The 22,181-nt window shown below is 44.2% G+C and overlaps 1 protein-coding gene across 1 annotated transcript in view; it reads left to right on the top strand.

Annotated features, from left to right (window-relative positions):
• FAM110B (family with sequence similarity 110 member B) overlaps nt 1–22,181 on the top strand; it is a 171,760-nt gene that overhangs the window by 91,356 nt on the left and 58,223 nt on the right. Inside the window, exon 2 of the mRNA XM_082259805.1 lies at nt 21,042–21,129. The gene's annotated coding sequence lies outside the window, so the exon portion shown is untranslated. The remainder of the gene's footprint in view (nt 1–21,041; nt 21,130–22,181) is intronic.

Consider the following 22,181-nt stretch of genomic DNA (forward strand, 5'->3'; position numbering starts at 1 on the left):
AGGGGTGGTCAGTGTAGGTGTTAGTGTAGGGGGCAGTGTAGAGGGGTCAGTGTAGGTGTTAGTGTAGTGGTCAGTGTATGGGGGGGGGTCAATGTAAGTGGGAATGTATGGGGGGGGGCAGAGTAGGTGTCAGTGTAGGGGTGGTCAGGGCATGGGGGAGCAGTGTAGGTGTCAGTGCATTGGGGGGTCAATGTAGTTGTCACTGAAGGTGTCAGTGTAGGGGGTGTCAGTGTAAGGGGGGGTCAGTGTAGTTGTCAGTGTAGGGGGTGTTAGTGTATGGGGGGTATGTGTCAGTGTATGGGGGGGGGGTCAGTGCGTGGGGAGTCAGTGTATGTGGGAATGTAGGGGGGTGGTCAGTGTAGGTGTTAGTGTAGTGGTCAGTGTATGGGGGGCAGTGTAGGGGGGGTCAGTGTAGGTGTTAGTGTAGGGGGCAGTGTAGAGGGGTCAGTGTAGGTGTTAGTGTAGGGGGCAGTGTAGAGGGGTCAGTGTAGGTGTTAGTGTAGTTGTCAGTGTATAGGGGGGCAGTGTAGGGGGGTCAGTGTAGGTGTTAGTGTAGTGGTCAGTGTATGGGGGGCAGTGTAGGGGGTCAATGTATGTGGGAATGTAGGGGGGCAGAGTAGGTGTCAGTGAAGGGGTGGTCAGTGTAGGGGTGTCAGTGTAAGGGGTCAGTGTAGGGGGGTCAGTGTAGTTGTCAGTGTAGGGGGGTCAGAGTAGGTCTTAGTGTATGTGGGAATGTAGGGGTGGTCAGTGTAGGGGTCAGTGTGGGATCAGTGTAGGGGGGTCAGTGTAGGTGTAAGTGTAGGTCTGTGTATGTGGGAATGTAGGGGTGGTCAGTGTAGGGGTGTAGGGGTGGTCAGTGTAGGGGGTTAGTGTACGTGTCAGTGAAGGGGAGTCAGTGTATGTGGGAATGTAGGGGTGGTCAATGTAGGGGTGGTCAGTGTAGGTGTTAGTGTAATGGTCAGTGTATGGGGGGGCAGTGTAGGTGTTAGTGTAGGGGGGTCAGTGTAGGTGTTAGTGTAGTGGTCAGTGTATGGGGGGCAGTGTAGGGGGTCATTGTATGTGGGAATGTAGGGTGGGTCAGTGTAGGGGGGGCAGAGTAGGTGTCAGTGTAGGGGTGTTCAGTGTAGGTGTCAATGTAGGGTGGTCAGTGAAGGGGGGTGAGTGTGTGGGGTCAGTGTAGGGGGGGCAGTGTGTGGGGTCAGTGTAGTTGTCTGTGTAGGGGGTCAGTGTAGGTCTCAGTGTATGTGGGAATGTAGGGGTGGTCAGTGTAGGTGCCAGTGTAGGGGGTGTCAGTGAAGGTGTCAGTGTAAAAGGGTCAGTATAGGGGGGTCAGTGTAGTTGTCAGTGTAAGGGGGGTCAGTGTAAGGGAGGTCAGTGTAGGGGGGGTCAGTGTAGATAGGTAAGTGTAGGGGGTCAGTTTAGGCGTCAGTGTATGGGGGGTCAGTGTAGTTTTCAGTGAAGGTGTCAGTGTGGAAGCTGGGGGGGGGGGGGGTTAGTGTAGGTGTCAGTATATGGGGGGTGTGAGTGTAGGGGGGTAAGTGAAGGTGTCAGGTAGGTCAGTGTAGAATTCAGGAATGTCAGTGTAGTGATCAGGTAGGTCAATGTAGGTATCAGTGTAGTAATGAGGTAGGTTAGTGTAGGAATCAGGTAGGTCTGTGTAGTGGTCAGATAGGTCTCTGTAGGTGTCAGTATAGTGATCAGGTAGGTCTCTGTAGGTGTCAGTATAGTGATCAGGTAGGTATCTGTAGTGGTCAAATGGGTCTCTGTGGGTGTCAGTATAGTGATCAGTTAGGTTAGTGCAGGAAACAGGTAGGTCAGTGTAGTGGGCAGTGTATTGGTTAGGTAGGTCTGTGTAGTGATCAGGTAGGTCAGTGTAGGGGTCAGTATAGAAATTAGGTTGGTCAGTATAGTAATCAGGTAGGTCACTGTAGATGTCAGTATAGTAATCAGGTAGGTCTGTGTAGTTGTCAGTGTAGGTATAAGGTAGGTCTGTGTAGTGGTCAGGTAGTTCAGTGTAGGTGTCAGTATAGTAATCAGGTAGGTCAGTGTAGTGGTCGGGTAGGTCAGTGTAGGTGTCAGTATAGTAATCAGGTAGGTCAGTGTAGTGGTCAGGTAGGTCTGTGTAGTGGTCGGGTAGGTCAGTGTAGGTGTCAGTATAGTAATCAGGTAGGTCAGTGTAGGAATAAGGTAGGTCTCTGTAGTGGTCAGCTAGGTCAGTGTAGGTGTCAGTGTAATGGTCTTGTAGGTTTGTGTAGGGGGCGCAAATTACTTACCTTGCCCCGGGCGCTGACAACCCACGCTACGCCACTGTTCCATACTCAATGTTTTAGCAAAAAAAAATTGTACTCTCGTTGAGCTTTAGACCTACTTTTATTTACTGTATATACATTTTTTTTTTTTTTGCACAATAAGCAGTGAATGCCATCATTATTGGCTAACATCGGTGTTCTGTATACGAGTACCTTCGACCGCTAAATAATGTTTCAACTGTATTGGTAATGCTTGTGAAGGTTCCTCCAATATGACCCCTGAGCAAAGTTGACAATGTCCTTGTGGGAAGCAAGGGTTCCCATGATTGTGTAGATTATTTGCAGACAAGTGTCAGTTTAGACCTTCTTGGCAGATTGTGCCTTATATGCATGAAGTTACATCCACTCAAATCTTTAACAGCTGGGTGGGCGTTTTAAACACTTGAAATGCATATTATTGCATTGTGTACTACTTTATGATCCCTTCCATTGTCACCCTGCCCAGAATGTCCATATGGGTCAGATCTAGCCATCATTGTGGACTGCCAAATCTGTTACAGATTAGGCAGCCTGCCGCCGAGAAGAGGCTTTGATGGCTCAGTCCGCATTTAAGATGCCGAGGTATGTTGTCAGTTTGAACAATTATCTTCTTTATATATCTGGAAAACCGCCCTCCCACCATGGCAATGAGCAAAATGTGCCTTTGGGCACAATTCTTACTTTAAAAGCCTTTACAGGTAAAATAGAAAGATGAAGTAATGAAAACCAATAATAAAAGTTTATCATTTCAACATCTGGTCTTAGAAATTCTAAAGAGTTATTTATGAATTGAACGTAAAAAATTATTTAAAACGATGTATGAAATGTATGTTTTTGCAACAACTGGGAACATTAGATTAGCGAGTTGTAAATGGTTTTCGGCTTTTAAAAAATGTAAAATAATAATGCTGATTTCACATTTTGGGCCTCATTCACACGGCACAGCAGTTTAACCGGCAGGATGTTGCTGGCAGAAGCTGGCCGTGTCAGTCAAATTTTACACAGACAGAAACGGTTCCTTCTGCTGGCCAATAGATGGACCTGATGTGAAACCATTCTCTTCCCCCCATGTCCCATCAGGTCCGCTCTGACGGAGATGAAGCCAGTATACACATACCAAGGAGCACTAGTTTCGTCCCAGACTTTTCCAAATGAATTAATGACTTATTTATTCAACTGATGATCAGGGCCCTCTGATTACTGCTTGTATTAAATTGTATTAAAATTGTACTGTCTGCCCTTGTGTTGTAAAGTTCTGCGGAAACTGTCGGCGCTATATAAATCCTATGTAAAAATTATAACTGACATATAAAAATCCGTAGTTTGAAATTTGATGTTTACGTATCCGCTCCAAGCAGTGGCTTCAGCCAATAGGGTGTAAACGTTGCACAAACTTTTGCGCACGTACAATGTGTGTTAGAGCTGAACACCTGGCTCTGGATGCAGCTCTGTCCTACTTTTTTTTTATACACTGCCAAACGCAGCACATATTTATGCTTTAAGACACAGTTCTGTGTATGGGCCCATAGGTTTCCTTAGTGCTGCATTCAGATGCATGCACAACTATGCGCTGTACACAACTGAATGCCGTGTTTTCTATGCCCATGGGAATGATCCCTTCTAGCACTTGCTTTAGTTCTGGACTCCAGACATGTGTGTATATATATATATATATATATATATATATATATATTATTATTATTATTATTTCAGGTACTTATATAGCGCTATCAATTTACGCAGCACTTTACATATACATTGCACCAAAGAAAGAGAATATAAAACCAAAGCCCAATATCTCTATCACCCTGCGCTGGTAGGAGGATGTGGACGTGCTAAACTGTATAAATACAGTAAATTAGCAATATCTAGCTGCTGCCTTGATATATACAGATAGATAAAAGGATGTGAATAGCCTCAAAGTCTAGGACAAGGAAGTACCACATAAGCAGCGCTTAAAATTAAATGCATACATATACAATATGTGCAAATTCAACAATCAGGTGAGAAAAGATGCACTAGCAGTCTGTGTAAGAGTCCATCTGACAAATCCAAAGGGATGACCCGTCACCATGAAGTGAAGCAAATATGGATGACAAACTTCCACCACACCTCGTGACCCCTTAGGTAGTCAACACTCACCAAATGCCTGCAAACAATGAGCCTTTATAATGACAGTATAAATCCCGGATCGCTCCACCGGATACTTAACACTAGCAGGTGTTCAGAAGGATCTCACTCGGGAATGGCTCAAAGATGACTGGAATACTCAGAGCGGCATCACATGTGTACATATAAAGGGAAAAACGCTCATAGGGCAGTAATTCTAAAACTCTTTATTGTAACAAACAAGCCCCATCCCCCTCACATTAAACTCACATGTTCAGTACAAAATTAGGCATGTAAACGAGTGGAGATGACCAGAAGCTGTGCGGCCAATAGCTCACCAGTGCCTAAACGTCCCCGGAGATGAATCCTGGATCGGGACACTGCCGCTACTCCACTGACACTCAGACTACCTCGCTCGCCTAACTCCGCTCCGCTCCACTGTATTACGGACACTCCGTTGCTCTCGTCAGCGTTCGGGAACTTCCGCCTCCACCTCGCCGACAGCACGTAGTAGTTGGGGTGATAGCGTGCTCACGCCCTGACGCGTTTCGTCATTGGCTGACTTCAACTGAGGGCGTGAGCATGCAAATCACCCCCGCTATTTATCTCCCTCCTCGCCGCAACACTTAACCCTTAGTGGTTGGTCAATCATCCGGACATGACACTCACCGACCGGGACAGTGTGCTGGTTCCTAGGAGATCATTGACAAGCAGAGAAAATTGGAATATAAGCTATTCCCAATATGATCAGTACTAACTTCCCCTATGCAGACATACATTGCCACACAGGAGAAGAAATGCTGGCATACACCCCAACATGGTTAAATAAATAACGATATATGCTGGAGATCTCCAGATAGCCGCAAAACCATCCGTCATCTCCCCTTGTTTTCACAAATGTAAACATTTATCATTAGTCATAAATCACTATGGATATTATTCCAAAAAGTGAACACTATTCCATGCGCTAGCCTCCTGGGCTTATGGCTGGAGTTATAAAGTGCCTCAAGCAAGTGCAGATCTCAACAGACAAGTATGTATGGAGATCCCACAAATTTAACATGTACTGAATCAGTAAAGTAAAGTACATAGATAAAATACAAGATGCAATCAACGATAATGTTGACCATTTAAAATTTTAAAATTTTAAAATTACATATCATATACTGTATAATGTACAGGAGGCTAAAAGTCCTCATATAAATCGGTAAGACCAAATAAAATTTATATATAAAATTGGTATATAAATAGAACAGGAATAAGAAGTAATAGGAAAAAAGAATACTCAATAGCAGCATACCAAGTCGCATAAGATAAATTAATAATTACTAATAAAACAGTTCACGTCTAATTCCACATTAAGACCTTTGGGATATAAACAATCGGTGAGGTATATCCAATAAGTTTCCCTCTTGGACAATTCCCTCACCATGTTCGAACCTCTCCAAGTGGCATCAATCTTGTCTATACCCCAAAATTTTAACCCCGACGGATCCCTATTGTGTTTCCGTCTGAAATGTAGAGGGACGCTGTGATCTTTACACCCCTTTTTAATATTGGCAATGTGTTCAGATACTCTCTTTGAAAGGGTCCTCTTAGTCCGTCCAATATACAACTTCCCACAAGGGCATTCTAGACCATATACCACGTGAGTAGATTGGCATGTAATTAGTTTTTTAATTTCAAATGTTCTGCCATTCCCGCTAGAAGTGAAGGAAGTTTTGCCTCTTTGCCTATCTGTGACCTGTCTGCAGGAAATACACCTACGGCATGAAAAGAAGCCATTTCTGTATACATTGCACATTCACATCAGTCCCTGCCCTTAAGGAGCTTACAATCTAAGGTCCCTAACTCACAAACATACACAGTAGGGCCAATTTTTTTTTTTTTTTTATACAAGATCCAATTAACCTACCAGCATGTCTTTTGGAGTGTGGGAGGAAACCGGAGTACCCGGAGGAAACCCACGCAGGCATAGGGAGAACATGCAAACTCCAGGCTGGTAGTGTTGTGGTTGGGATTCGAACCACTGACCCTCTTGCTGCTAGGTGAAAGTGCTACACCACTGTGCCGCTATATATATATATATATATATATATATATATATATATATATATGTGTGTGTGTATTTTATTTTGTTTATTTTCCTTTTTTTTCTAGAAAGTGATGTGGGATCTTTCCAATGGGGACAGAAACACTTAGAATTTGCCACGTTTTATTTCTGTTTGTGTATCCACTTGTCCTGGTGACACTTGTTCCTCTTGTTACTTGTCTTGATTACCCCTGTTCCCCTTATTTCTTGGCTTGGTGTCATGCAGCCAAAACATAAGGGGTATCCCCCCCCCCCCCCCCAGTAGGCCACAGACTTTATTAAAAACGTAACTACAAATTAACTACACAAATTGCCCCACCTGGCAATGCCGTCTTTCGAAAATCTAGGACTTGCGTAGGTGTGTTGACGGGCTCTGCCGGGCCTTCAGAACCCTCATCTGCGCATACATCACCTGCACAGGCAGTTTGAGATTCAGGATCTTTACAGCTTCACTGCCTTTACACATGCACGGCAAATCCCCATGAATGTGCTGTGCCACAGGTGTCTCTGCCATGTTTTGAAGCCTTCTAGATGAGAAAGAAGGAAGTGCTATGCTGCAGCACAAAGAAAGTCATAAAAAGATATTTAATTGTGGGAGGGGGGGGGGGGGGACTAGGTGCAAATAAGTTGTTTTATTGGTTGTAGGTCCACTTTAAACTACATTTTCATTTTTGGTTTCTTATCAATTAGTAGTTGTTCATCTCAAAATGAATGTATACTGTATATATGATGATAAAGTGGAAGTATAGAGCCAGCAGCACTTAAGACAAGACTAGTGCCTGTCTTTAAATTTCAGTCTCAGGATTTAATCGGATTGAGTATTCTCTTGATGGTTTTAATCTGTGCTTTAAGATCTGAGTATAGAATGGAAATCCAGACTTTAAACTGATCTCTAAAGGCTCTTTTGCGTCCAAAGATAGCCCATAATAGTGAATAACTTCAGCTAATTGCTTGCATAATCATGTGGCGGTCAGTTAATTTTATATCTTCTCCCATAAAAGATAATGTTTGTTGCATGAGCAGAGCTTACTCATATTTTTCATACCTTGCATGCACCTTTCTGTGATCCGCCACAGCTGATGGTGAATATAGAGGAAAGGTGCTATCTGTTCCTGATAGAAATCACTTTCTATCTTGATCCACCTTTGTCTCCCTGGGCAGATAGTATAAGGATAGGGTGCTCAACCCTTGGCCCCTCTGATGTGGCCCTTAACCTCATGCTCTTGGATGGCAGGTCAGCAAGCCTGGATCTTGGATTTCTAAACTGCCATCCCAGGGCATCAGAGTGGGTGGAATCGGCGCTGAAGGAAGCAGTCGGCTGCGGTGGAAGCAGGAGCCATCTAAGCCGATGCTCCTAGTTCTGGCTTCTGTAGTAGGTGAAGTGCATTTGGTATCACTCTGCCTGAGTCAGGAAGCTAACAGCCTAGTGATGCCAGCAGAAACTGAAAGGACATAAAGGTCAGTTTATTAAACATCACAGTTTTGCAAATGGGCATATTCTCACTTTCAAAAAAAAAAAAAAAGGGTTATTAGGCTGTCCACGCTGATCCCTCAGATGCAGCACAGTGCACTCATTGCTTTCCTGCAGGTTAGCTATACTGAGTCATAGACTTCTGTTATATCTTGCAACGCTGGTGTGATTTCTGAATGCACACCAAAACTCCTAGATCTAGGACAGTGATGGCGAACATTGGCACCCCAGATGTTTTGAAACTTCATTCCACATGATGCTCAACTACACTGGAGAGCGCATGAGCATCATGGGAAATGTAGTCCAAAACCTCTGGGGTGCCAAGTTTCGCCATCACTGATCTAGGAGTTCTGGTGCACTTTCAGAAATTGCACCACACATGCAAGGTGTAATAGTGAGTAAACATCCAACGGGGATTGGTCTCAAAAAATGATTATCCTGATTGTTGTTTAACCCCTTTGTGGCCAGAGCATTTATTTGCTATTCGGCACTTCACTGTTTTAACTAGCAATTGTGCGGTCATGCAATACTGTATGCAAAGGAAATTTTTTTCATTTTTTTCCCACACAAAAAGAGCTTTCTTTTGTTGGTATTTGATCGCCACTGGGTATTTTATTAATTTACATTGTGTGTGAGCGAAACCAGAAAAAAAAAAATATTTTGTACTTGTATAAAACATATCCAATAACATTTTTTAAAAAATGTAATTTCTTCATGATTTTAGGCCAAAAGGTATTCTGCTACATGTCTTTGGCCAAAAAAAAATCGCAATAAGTGTATATTATTTGGTTTGCATGAAAGTTATAAAAATATAAGATCAGCGCTAGACCAAACAGCAGCTACTAGCAATGAAGGAAATGCACAACTCTTAAATCAACATAAAATCAAGTGTCCTTGAAACCATCTGACTGGGAGTCCTGGATTATGAGGATATTTGGAGGCATTGTTTGGATCTATCCACCCATCCCAGTTGAGCCTAGTGGGCTTCATATTGCTTGGTTTCATACTCCCTCTGGTGAGTTTGTATTGCATGTAGGGAAGGCGGAGTAATGCACGGATCTAAAATTGTTTGTTACTATCTCGGGTGACTCTCCTTACTACCCCATTTTAAATTGTCATCTATTTGCTGCACTATGAGATATTTTCTTTACTTTTGGTTGGATATGACATGATGCGGAGGAGGTGACAATGCTAGACATCAGAAGTGGATCCATATGAAGAACTATATTTGCATTTTCTGCAATCGGTGTGGGCTGTTCTCGTTCACAGCATTTGTGTCGGGTGAGTGGTCACTTCTTCCATTCTTGTATTTCTAAAAGAGTACTGCAATTTCACTGACTATTACTGTGGACTATGTTGATATAACAGTTAGTCTAACTTTACTAGATTTATGCTTGTTTAACAAAGGACTATTGCACCTTAATATTCTTTACCTTTTGGTCTAAAATATAAACTATTTGTTATAAAGCAACAATAGCGCTGCAATTTTTTTTTTTTTTTTTTTACTGTCACTGTACTTAAGACACTAGCTGGGAATGGGTTAAAATCTTCATGATGCTATTCAAAATAAACTAAAAAAAATCGAAATTCTGAACCATTTAATTTCATTGTGGCCCACAACCGGTTACCAAATTACTTAAGTGGCCCTCACTCTTCAAAAGGTTGAGCACCCCTAGTATTAGGTGCCCAATGATAGGTGGGCCCCTTCTTTCTCCATGGAAAAAGGAACATTCTTTATTAGGTTCTACAACCAGATACATTTTGAGATCTCTGCATGCCATAAGGAGTCCTTGTGACTGTGAAAGGTCTTTTAGAACCCTCTAATTTTTAGATGTACTTGACCTAACCATTATAACCAGTGCTTATATATGTCCCATCAGATTGCTTGTCGTTCACTGTCGCTGCATAGCTGCCTAGGAAAATGTACTAGTGGACAACTGTTCAGCAAGAAATGCTGGGCAGCTATTGAACTGGGCTTCTGACATTTACCTCTGAACAAGCAGCAGGCACAGTTTAGTAGACTTAGGTAGGGAGTGGATCTGCAGATATCATGAATGTATCAAAAAGGCCCTTCTTTAGAAAGACCTTTTTGTGTTCATTCTTCTGCCATTTCATGTCTATGGCCTGTCTAAATTGGCCAAATAGTCTGCTCAGTTCAGTCATTACACAATTTGCCTCATTACAGTATTTCATAGGTTAATAGTACCATTTATGCTGCTGATTTAGCTGTGTTAAGTTCTTCAATTAACAGATTAAAACATCAAAGTGTTTATTTGCGTACAGGACCTTTGAGTCATGAATATTATAGTTGGAAGGCTAGCGTCTTTAAAAATGACTATATGAGTGTATACTGGCTGAGTGCTATATTAAATCTTTAAAGAAACTCTTGTGTATTTTTAGTAGCTGCTTTGTATCTTTTAAGGTAAGATCTCGGAATAATGTATGTGTTCATAGTGTTAGGGTCCTTTCACAGGTGCTTTCCGCCCGGTGGACTCCGTTTTGCTTGGCGGGGATAGATCCGCCGATCCCCGCTGAGCATGTGGATGACAGGTTAGTCTCCGCTTACTTTGCAGAGACAGACCTGTCAGATCCCTGCTCTCCTCTATGGGAGATTGGATGAAAATGGACCGCCTGTCCGTTCTCATCTGATCCGATCCTCCAGACGGATGGAAAATAGGGTTACCATCCGTCTGTATTTCACGGACAGGATCGGATCGGATAGCAGTGGGTGTCAGTGGACATGTCACCGCTGACATCCGCTGCTCCATAGAGGTGCATAGAGCATCTGATCCGGTTCACCTGAAAAACTGACAGGCGTACCTGATCTGAAAGCCCGTGTAAGAGGGGCCTTACCTTCTTCTTATGATTTATTTCATTGTTTTAAAGATGTGTGGTGTGATGGACGCGGGTATCCGATCCCTGCCCTTCTCACTAACTTGTGACAAAGGACCAGCCAATCTCACACCCTGCCGTCACTTACTTAACAATGCCACTCTCAGCTGCACCCTGCACAAAGATTTTCCAGCTTGCGAGACCACAATCTAGGTGGCAGCAGGCTGAGAGCGATTGTCAGCGGGCTAATTAAGCAATTAACCCTTTCAATGCCACCGCCTCTGCGTTCTGAGCCCAGAGGACGCTCGTAATTTTAGAAATACCAATTATTATGTTTTTAGAATAATCGTCTGTAACACACACTGTCACCACAGACAGGTATGTTCATAGGATTTATTCTATACAGTAGCAATCTTCAAGAGACAGGTTGTTTGTTAGCTTGCCTTAAGAGTTAAGGGACAAGGTTAACACTTTTCAAAATAAAGTTTTAATAATAAAAAGGTCAAAGTTGGTGCAAATATTTACAGAAAAAAGGTGGTTCAAAGAAATAGACACAATTCAGCAAAAGGTAAGGTAAAATTGAGAACTAAGAATACTTGCATTCAATGTCCTGGGTGTTGAGTTCAATCGATGAGCCAGTTGTGATCGGTTCTCAAACTTGATATATGTTCCTTCTTGATGTTACCACGAGAACTCTGATAACTGGGTAGGAGTCAGCTTTTTCTCTGTGATCAAAGGGGTGCTGACAGATGCCCCTGTCCAATTAAAACGGAGTGGCAATGGGCTGTCTGGGGGTTATGACAATATCGGGACCTTCCTCTTTGAACAGTTTTATACCACTATTCATATCTCGAAATATGTATTGGTTACATTCTTTAAACTGATAGTTTATCATTCAGCATGTCATTTTGCATTCAGGGATACCAAACACAAAATATGTCAGATAAACTTGTCACCCAGGGAAGATCTGACCGCTATCTTCTATTCCATATGCAATAGAGTGGTCATGCATGGTCTTAATTCGATCAGTATGACATTTCTCATCCAAATATCTACTTATTGTTAATGTGTCATGTTCCTGTCTGCATTTATGAATCGTTTGTGTAGTTGTTAAGTTTTTAATGAACAGCTGGTTATCCTTAAAGCGGAGTTCCAGCCTAAAAATAAACTTTGCAGCATCACTTAGCTTATAAAACCCTGAAAAAGAATTGGAAGATTAATATTTTTTTTTTTGTTTCACTTACCTTGTTTTTATTGAAAATAAACTTACCTTCCTTCCTCTGCCTCCTTGTGCGGCCGCGGCCTCGACGTCACTTCCTCCTTTGCATTGCGTCCTGCGAGATGAGCGTCATCAATCCCAAGATGCAATGGAAAGGGCCGGCCGCTACTCTGAGTGCCGATCGCAATCTACAGCACATGTGCGAGATTGCAATCGGCATTCTGGGTAGCCCAGAACCAGGAAGAGGGACACAGTGGGGGACACCACGGCTTCAGATGCCCACACCGGAGATGGCCGCGCTCTGCAATTAATTTTAAAGGTGAGTATTTATCATTATTCAGTAAATGTAATGTACTGTAATGTGGGGTTAGTGTTAGGGTAATTGGGGATAGCTTAGGATTAGGGGGTATTTTTAGCTCAAAAAAGTGTATGTGGCCGGAACTCCGCTTTAATGGATTTGTTCAAAGTTTTACGACAGGCCTGCTTTGGAAGAAACAAACATCCTGCCAGGGCTCAATTAGTGGTTTTATGTCTCTGAGTTGAGATAATGGTTCTTTTGAAGTGTAAAACATATGCGTTCCATGAGTTAACTGAGGTGGGGAGAATATCACTGTGTGTGTATAACTGGTCTGCCAGACTGTCATTGCTGATTGAACAACATGGCTGCTTGCAACAGCTTTTCGTATATCCAGTGCAGGATATCATTACATCTGGGATTCTGATAAAAAAAAAAATCATTCACAATCTCCTCGATGCTACAGCATCAGTGTAATGCGGCAACTGTCCCTCCGCTTGCTCTAAGCCCGCAAACTGAGTGAACACATGACCGCTGATCACTCAGTCGGTCTACCGTAAGCACAGAGCGGTTACTGTGGTACACCACTCTCTACTCTGCCCCTCTAGTGCTCACTGGAGCACCAAGCTTTGCAGGGGATGGGAGTGGCTGGTTCAGGGTGTCAGCAGTGTGTTGAGAGGCTGAGCCAGATACCGATCAAGCATCTGGTTGGATCCTGACATTCTTGTCTGGATCCTTCTAGAGCCTGGAGTGGCTCTGTGACGTCAGCTGACAGCAGGCTTTAACCTGCTGTCAGCTGATTCTGGGTCACAGGAGAGCACAAGTAAGTGCACTTCTCTATTCCAGAAGAGAAGTAGGGCCAAAAAAAAGCTTTGGCCCTACTTCTCTTTTAATATTTAACTTATAGATTCAGGTTCCATTCACACCAGCGGGTGCACAGTATGCTCTGTATAACACATGCTCCCTGATGTGCCTCTATACACTGCAGCACATTGCAATGGGTTGTAGCACGTCACAACTTGCATCACTGTATAAAAATGCAATCTGTCCCTTTTTTCAGCACACACCTTCGCTTTGCATGTTAACTGAGACATAAGGACATACGGCAATTTGCCCTGTCTATAATAGCTTTGTGGCGGCCCAATAGGGTTGTTGTGAACGGTGGCAGTCTACATTCATGCTAAAGGATTACTGTGAACAAAATTTGACAAACAAGGTAAATGGAAAAGTGTGGTTTTCCAGGCAATGTACATCTTGTAGGCCTTGCTTCATGACACTCATGCAGCTTTCTATTAACCTACAGTGTAGGCAGCCTGTAAATTTATAAGCCTGTAAATTAGAAGTTATTATTTGGAAATGCTATGTACACTAAATGGGAAACTTGGTGTGCATTTCTCATTAGCAAATTACCCAAATGGAGATGCCCAATGTTTGTATAATATGAAGACTGTATTAGTCCCTTTAAATTAATAACCGATCGCAGAATGGCTGCAATCAGCTACCATAGATACAGACATGACAGTGATTTGGACCACAAGTGTTGCCCTTCTATTTTACTTTGTTACAATATACAAAAGAAAAATACACCACTGTATCCCTTGGCAGTAAATGCACAAGAACAGTGATATTTGAGATGTAACACCTATTTTATGTGGTTTTAGAAAGACATATATTCTGCTGGGTTGGCCTAATAAGAAGATTGCGCAGCACTTTTTCTCGTTATGACCTCTGAGGTATGGGGAAGTTTGGACAGAGGGAGATTGAATTACTTTGTCCAGCGAAATTGTGTTTATTTTGTAACATTTGCTAAAAATATGCCATACACCAGATGTTTGATATTTAAATGCTATGATGGGATCTTAATGTACATGCACTTTGTGAGATGTACTTTTTATATGAAAATTGCCAAGGTGGTTTACTAGCATCTGATATGACTTAATGAATCGTGAATTGCTGCATTAGGATGTTTTCCTGCTTCAGCAATTCATAATAATCACAGAAGCATGCATGCAAGGGTTTAATCGTGCTATACGCTTTGACCAGTCTCTTACTAACCACTATGTACTGTGCCATTGAATCTCCAGTAATCAATTGACAATAATTTCTAGTGTGATCACTCTGGATAGTATTTTCAGCAGTGGGACCACTTTTTGTTTGTTTTTTACACCTTTTGTAAGAACTCATGAACTATTTTGCATTGGATCTTCTGTCCCTAATGTCTTTGTGCATTTTCCCTGTATAGAATAGTAGCAGAGGGATCAATGAAATGCCTAAAGGCCGTTTGCTGCTCTTTATCCATAACACAAGATGAAAGGCAATGTCAATTCCATTACAGTATTTTCTGCTCTTGTTCGCCTTTAGCCAAAAAAGAATAGTATTGGCTGTGTAATGACAGTGGGAGAGTTGCTGTATTTAAGGTAATTTTAAGGACACAATTAGTTGTCCCTTAAGCTTAGCACATATGATCAGAAAATCGTATGAAAAATACAGTTTTCGAAGCGGACGTACAATCTGATCGTTGGTGCACAGCTTTTGTCTTATACGATACCAAATCACATCATGGATTACCAGATCATTAGCTACTTTTAGGCTGGGTTCACACTTATGCAAATTGGTTGTGGGTTTCCCCGCATCCAATTCGCATGACAGAAGATTGTAACCGGCTCTCAATGGAGCCGGTTCACACATCTCCGAGGCAGTAGCAGAGCGCATTGCACAGGGGTCCTGTGCATCATTGGCTCCATGTCAGGGAAATGGCCATAGGAGAACTGGCAACATTGCCAGTAATAGAAATGGACGCTCCTGACTCAACTGACACAGCCCTCTGCTGGCCTGTCAGGGAAATGGCCATAGGAGAACTGGCAACATTGCCAGTAATAGAAATGGATGCTCCTGACTCAACTGACACAGCCCTCTGCTGGTCTGTCAGGGAAATGGCCTATAAAAGGTGGCCATAGGATCAGACTCATTGCTGGATTATCTCTCAGCTTCCTGTGTTTCCTGTGCTTCCTGTTTCCTGTTTGGATTTCCTGTTGTGACTTGGCTTGTTCCTGATTCCGTTTGATCTCCTGCTCCTGGTTTGACCCTTGGCTTCTCCCACTGACCTTGCTTCCGTTACCTACTGTGTATGACCCCGGCTTGCTTCAAGACCTCGGCTATTCTGGTTGTCTCCTGTGCATGACCTCGGCTTGTACCACGGTTTCCGCTACTAGAGACTATTCCTTGGCACAAGGTAGCCCGGCTGCTTCAGAGCCTTGAAGACTCATACCCTGCTGCGATTCCAGCCTGTTCCAGTTCGCTCTCGGATTGCTCTGGTTCTACCTACCTGCCTGCAGCTGGTAACCCGTGCCACTTGGGGCGCCACACCCTTTGTACCATCTCCAGGGGTGTGCCGCACTGAGCCGCAAGGGGAGCCCTCTCAGCACCTCGGCCTCGGATCAGGTAACCCTGACAGTATAATCCAGCCATGTCAGAGGCCGACAGAGGTGCTTCCCCACTCGTGGCTCTATGCCAGCAGGTCACTGCCCTTACCCAGGCAGTACAGCGTCTGCAGGAGGGATACTTCCAACTGGAAGGTCGACTGCAACATCTGACAACTTCTCCTGCTCCTGCGGATCCCAGTCCTTCATCCACCAGCACAGTTTCTGCTCCATCCCTACCGGGACAGCCAGTTTCCTCCCACACTATGATGGTTCCTCCCCCTGAGCCACGGGTGCCAATACCTGAACGCTTCTCTGGTGAACGGAAGAAATTCAGGGCCTTCAGAAACGCATGCCAACTATACCTGGCCCTCCAGCCTAGGACTTTCACTTCAGAGACTGTAAAGGTTGGGTTTGTGATTTCATTACTGTTGGAGGAGCCACAGGCCTGGGCCCATGGCCTGCTGGAGCAAAAGGACCCTGCTCTCAATTCTATTGACACCTTCTTTGATCTAATGGCCCAACTTTATGATGATCCTCAGCGTGTGGCTACGGCTGAGGCTACCTTGCATTCCCTCCAGCAGGGAAAACGCCCCGCCGAAGATTACACAGTAGAGTTCCGCAAGTGGTCCACTGATACGTGCTGGAATGAGGCGGCCCTCAGGTACCAATACCGTCTGGGATTATCCGAATCTCTTAAGGATGAGTTGGCCAGGGTAGAGACTCCCACTACTCTAGAGGGACTGATTCAACTTACTATCCAGCTCGATAGGCGCCTCCGGGAGCGTCGGTTTGAGCGCTCACAGACTTCTCGCCCAACCTGGATGTTGCCTAGGGCCCCTTACCACTTCACTCCAACACCAGCACCTTTCCCCGCTACCCATGCAGAGGATGAACCAATGCAGATCGGCCAAGTGCGTTCTTCACTAAGTGCAGATGAAAGACAACGCCGCCGACACGCCAATCTTTGTCTCTACTGCGGAGGGTCTGGACACTTCCTACGAAACTGCCCCGTGAGACCCCGTAAGTTCCTCCCACAAAGCCCTTACTTCCAAGTTTCCATCTCATCTCGTTCTTCCTGTCTCACTACAGGTGGCGGAAGAGGAGGTCCGGCTCCTAGCCATAGTTGATTCGGGGGCTTGCAGCTGTTTTATGGACTTGACTTTGGCAAGAAGACTCCGTGTACCCCTCTGCAATAAACGTCAGCGACTTGAGGTACATCTGGCCGATGGTTCCTTGCCCAGTTCTGGACTTGTCACCCAGGAAACCAAGCCCATCCTCACAATAACAAACTCTGGCCACCAGGAATTCATTTGTTTTGACATCCTTTGCTCTCCCATGTTCCCCATCATCCTAGGAATTCCCTGGTTGCAAGCCCATAATCCACAGATTAACTGGGCCAAGAAGGAGATTTCCTTTACCTCTTCCTACTGCCTGCAACACTGCTTCGTTCCTGGGGTTAGCAGTCCCGCCAGTTGTTCAACCATCCAATCAATTCCAGATGTTGGTCAGGCTATACCTACAGTCTATCACGAGTTTTTGGATGTTTTTGATGAGAAGGCGGCCAATGTTCTCCCACCTCATCGGCCTTACGACTGCCCCATTGAACTGCTTCCTGGTGCCGAGATTCCTTTCGGACGTATATTTCCGTTATCTGAGGTTGAGCTAGAAACTTTACGACTGTATATTAATGAGAACCTTGAAAAGGGATTCATCCGCCCTTCTTCCTCCCCCGCTGGAGCTGGAATTTTTTTTGTCGGGAAGAAAGATGGTTCACTAAGGCCATGTGTGGATTACAGGGAACTTAACAAAATTACGATTAAAAACCGATACCCACTTCCCCTCATCCCTGAACTTTTCCAAAGGTTCCGAACTGCCCAGCTCTTTACTAAACTTGATCTACGGGGAGCTTACAATCTTGTTCGTATCCGGGAGGGGGACGAATGGAAAACGGCTTTCAGGACCCGGTTCGGACATTTTGAATATTTAGTTATGCCATTCGGATTATGTAACGCCCCAGCCACGTTCCAGCACTTCGTAAACGATATTTTCCGGGAATTTTTGGACTATTTCGTAATCGTTTACCTAGATGACATCCTCATCTTCTCTGCTACCCTGGATCTCCACAGAGCTCACGTGAAAAAAGTCCTTGCGACTCTGAGGAAGCACGGTTTATACATTAAAGCAGAAAAGTGCGAATTTGAAAAGACTTCCATCCAATTCCTGGGTCTTATCATATCTACCAAGGGAATCGCAATGGACCCACAAAAGGTGAAAGCTATCCTTGAATGGCCAGCCCCTTCAGACAAGAAGGGTGTTCAACGATTCATAGGATTTGCTAATTTTTACAGAAGATTTGTAAAAGACTTTTCAGCTATCATTTCACCGATTACGCAGTTGACTCGCCAGCAGACCAGATTCAAATGGTCCCCTGAAGCTCAGGCAGCATTTGACAAACTCAAAGGACTGTTCACCTCTGCACCAGTCTTACAGCACCCAGATCCGGCTTTACCCTTTGTGTTAGAGGTAGACGCCTCAGAAATAGCCACAGGAGCCATCTTGTCTCAGCGCCAAGGACCTAAGGCCCTACTTCACCCTATTGCCTTTTTCTCTCAAAAGATGAGCCCCTCAGAGAGAAATTACGATGTGGGTGACCGAGAACTGTTGGCCATTAAAACCGCCTTGGAGGAGTGGAGATATTTATTGGAAGGTGCCGCCCACCCAATTTTGATCTTCACTGATCATAAAAATTTAGAATACCTGAGGGCCGCTAAACGTCTGAGACCACGACAGGCCCGGTGGGCTTTATTTTTCTCAAGATTTAATTTCCACATAACTTACCGACCAGGCTCCAAGAACGGGAAAGCAGACGCCCTCTCCCGAATGTTCCCTGATGCCCCCGAGTCTGTGGAACCAAGTACCATTCTGTCAGCACAACATTTTTTCCTGATCCAGCCAGAATTAAAATCCTCAATTAAACAGGCATCCACCCAGTACGCGGACACAGAAATACTCCCCTTGGAGAGTCGAGACGGGTTCCTTTGGCACCAGGACAAAGTTTTCATTCCCCAACCAGTCAGGCTCCAAGTTCTAAAGACTTTCCATGACCATCAGCTGGCCGGACATTTTGGTGTACGAAAGACCCTTGAGCTTATCCAACGCTCCTTCTGGTGGCCCAGTTTAAGGAAGGATTGCCAGTCTTATGTTAGCTCCTGCGTTGTCTGTCAGCGCAACAAGGGGTCCAACACCAAGTCCTGGGGTCTGTTAAGGCCTCTACCCATCCCTGAGCAACCCTGGAAGATGATCTCATTGGACTTTATTGTTGACTTACCTTCATCTGGGGGTTTTACTACCATCTTGGTGGTAGTGGATCGTCTGACCAAAATGGCCCACTTCCTGCCCATGACCGGCACTCCATCAGCCCCAGAAACAGCAAAAATATTCATCAAGGAAGTAATCAGACTACATGGGCTTCCGGATAATATTGTTTCCGATAGAGGAGTACAGTTCACCTCCAGATTCTGGAAGGATCTTTGTAAGACCTTGTCCATTAAAATATGTCTTTCTTCCGCTTACCATCCCCAAAGCAATGGCCAGACAGAAAGAACAAACCAGACGCTAGAACAGTATCTTCGTTGTTTCTGTACTTTTGCCCAAAATGACTGGATATCCCTTCTCCCATGTGCAGAGTTTGCATACAATAATTCGGTACATGCCTCCACTAACCAGTCCCCATTTTGGGCGAATTATGGGTTCCATCCCTCCTTTTTGCCCAATACCCTTCCGGAAGCATCTGTCCCTGCAGTCCAAGACCGGATTAATTCTATTCAGACTAACTACTTATTCCTTCAGGAGGCCGTCCAGAAAGCACAAACGGATTACAAGAGGTTCTATGATAAAAAGAAAAGAAATGAACCTACCTTTAAAAGAGGGGACAAAGTGTGGCTTTCCTCAGCTAATCTGAAACTTTCCTGCCCATCCCGAAAACTGGGTCCAAGATTCGTTGGACCCTTTGAGATCAAAAGGGAGGTCAACCCTGTGGCTTTCGAACTGGTTTTACCCAACTCCTACAAAATTCACCCAGTATTTCATGTATCTCTGCTAAAACCAGTTGTACCCAGCCCTTTTTCTGGTAGGCATGAATTACCCCCTCCTCCAGTCCTGGTGGAGGGTGAAGCGGAGTATGAAGTGGAGGCCATAATGGACTGCAGAAAGAGGGGTAGACAAACCCAGTACCTCATCAAGTGGAAGGGGTATTCTGCAGAGGAAAATTCCTGGGAGCCTGCAAATAATGTACACGCTCCTAGACTGATCCGGGAGTTCCACAACAGACACTCAGAGAGACTGGCCCATCTGGGCATCCGGAGGCTGCCCCTCGGGGGGGGGGCACTGTCAGGGAAATGGCCATAGGAGAACTGGCAACATTGCCAGTAATAGAAATGGACGCTCCTGACTCAACTGACACAGCCCTCTGCTGGCCTGTCAGGGAAATGGCCATAGGAGAACTGGCAACATTGCCAGTAATAGAAATGGATGCTCCTGACTCAACTGACACAGCCCTCTGCTGGTCTGTCAGGGAAATGGCCTATAAAAGGTGGCCATAGGATCAGACTCATTGCTGGATTATCTCTCAGCTTCCTGTGTTTCCTGTGCTTCCTGTTTCCTGTTTGGATTTCCTGTTGTGACTTGGCTTGTTCCTGATTCCGTTTGATCTCCTGCTCCTGGTTTGACCCTTGGCTTCTCCCACTGACCTTGCTTCCGTTACCTACTGTGTATGACCCCGGCTTGCTTCAAGACCTCGGCTATTCTGGTTGTCTCCTGTGCATGACCTCGGCTTGTACCACGGTTTCCGCTACTAGAGACTATTCCTTGGCACAAGGTAGCCCGGCTGCTTCAGAGCCTTGAAGACTCATACCCTGCTGCGATTCCAGCCTGTTCCAGTTCGCTCTCGGATTGCTCTGGTTCTACCTACCTGCCTGCAGCTGGTAACCCGTGCCACTTGGGGCGCCACACCCTTTGTACCATCTCCAGGGGTGTGCCGCACTGAGCCGCAAGGGGAGCCCTCTCAGCACCTCGGCCTCGGATCAGGTAACCCTGACACTCCATTTCAGTTCCAAATTAAGGCAAAATTTTGGAACTGATTCGTCCCTGATATGGAGAACAGGAGCACACCGGACCCCTGCTATGAGCCACATCCGTATTATGCGTGAACCCAGCCTTACTTCACAAAAGTCTTTCACTGATATTTTATAGTCCAATCAAGTGTGCCAGCAGTTGGGTTTTGAAAAAATATTTAAATTAATATTTTGTTTCCAGATTTGTGATGCCTTGAACGTCAGAAGAAATTGCTGGAACAAGCTGCCTAACTCCAGGAAGAAAGTCCATTTCATTTCACCTTTGGCTGGTAAGAAAGAAAAAACTGTTTTCCTGAACCTCTCTGTAGTTCCATCCTCTGTTGAAAACATTAAACACTGTTGGTTAAACCTTATTGATACAGTATTAGAGTGATTATAATAGACGAAAACATGCCCCATGCTTCTCAAAGAATATCACATGGAAAAAGTTTTTCCATTAAATTTCATATTGTTTAAAGTGACACAGAACTCTGGTCTATTCAAGTGTGTATGTTTTACTCAAAAAAGTACCTTTTATTGCTTTCCCTTTCCTCCAAATTCATTTTTTTTGCAGATGTGATCTGACTTCCAGTTAGAGGGTTGCTATGTTCATTGTCCCTGGTTCTAATGTATGTAGGAACATTGCCACCCTCTCTTGCTTGCTCCTCCCATGGTAGGCTAGGGACTATAGACTATGAGATATGTAGCTTGCATAGAGAAGTGCATATGATTTGCATGTCCATTAAGTAGTGGATGAGTATGGATCATTTTTTTTTTTTTTTTTTTGAGAAAAAGCCCAGATGCCCGTGAAGTTTAAAAATGCTGCTTATAAAGGAATTCAGCTTTTTTTTTTTTTTTGGAGGGGGGGCGTTGTTTGTTTTTTTTTTTTCAGCCTGGTAAAGCTCTCCTATGTTAGCCATTGCGACCATGCACAAATAGCAGTTTACAGGAGTATTTGAAAAATAATGTTTACAAGCAGAAAAAAACAACAAAGTCGTGCTGTGAGAGGAGCTTTTGAGCAGAAAAAATGTTCCTAAATGCGCATTAAATATTCCAGTGGCCAGAATAAATTAATATTCTGTCCATTAGAGTACATTTACGCTCTGAAACCATACATGCATACATATTCTAACAGAGGTGTTTTTCTGCCAGATTCTGCAGACAAAATACTGCTTATTTTCATAAGCCTATGTGCATGAGGCCTTTTGGATATCATTTAGTGTCACTTTAAGGACAGATAGCCAGTTACCAGGAAATACAAGCTCTGCATGGACTGTTTCCATAATGGCATATGTTGTTAAGGTGTCCTTAGACCTAATATGATTGTAAAGTGGGTAAATAA

This window comes from Pelophylax lessonae (genome assembly GCF_965119305.1).
Source record: "Pelophylax lessonae genome assembly, chromosome: 5".
In the NCBI taxonomy this organism is placed as follows: Eukaryota; Metazoa; Chordata; class Amphibia; order Anura; family Ranidae; genus Pelophylax; species Pelophylax lessonae.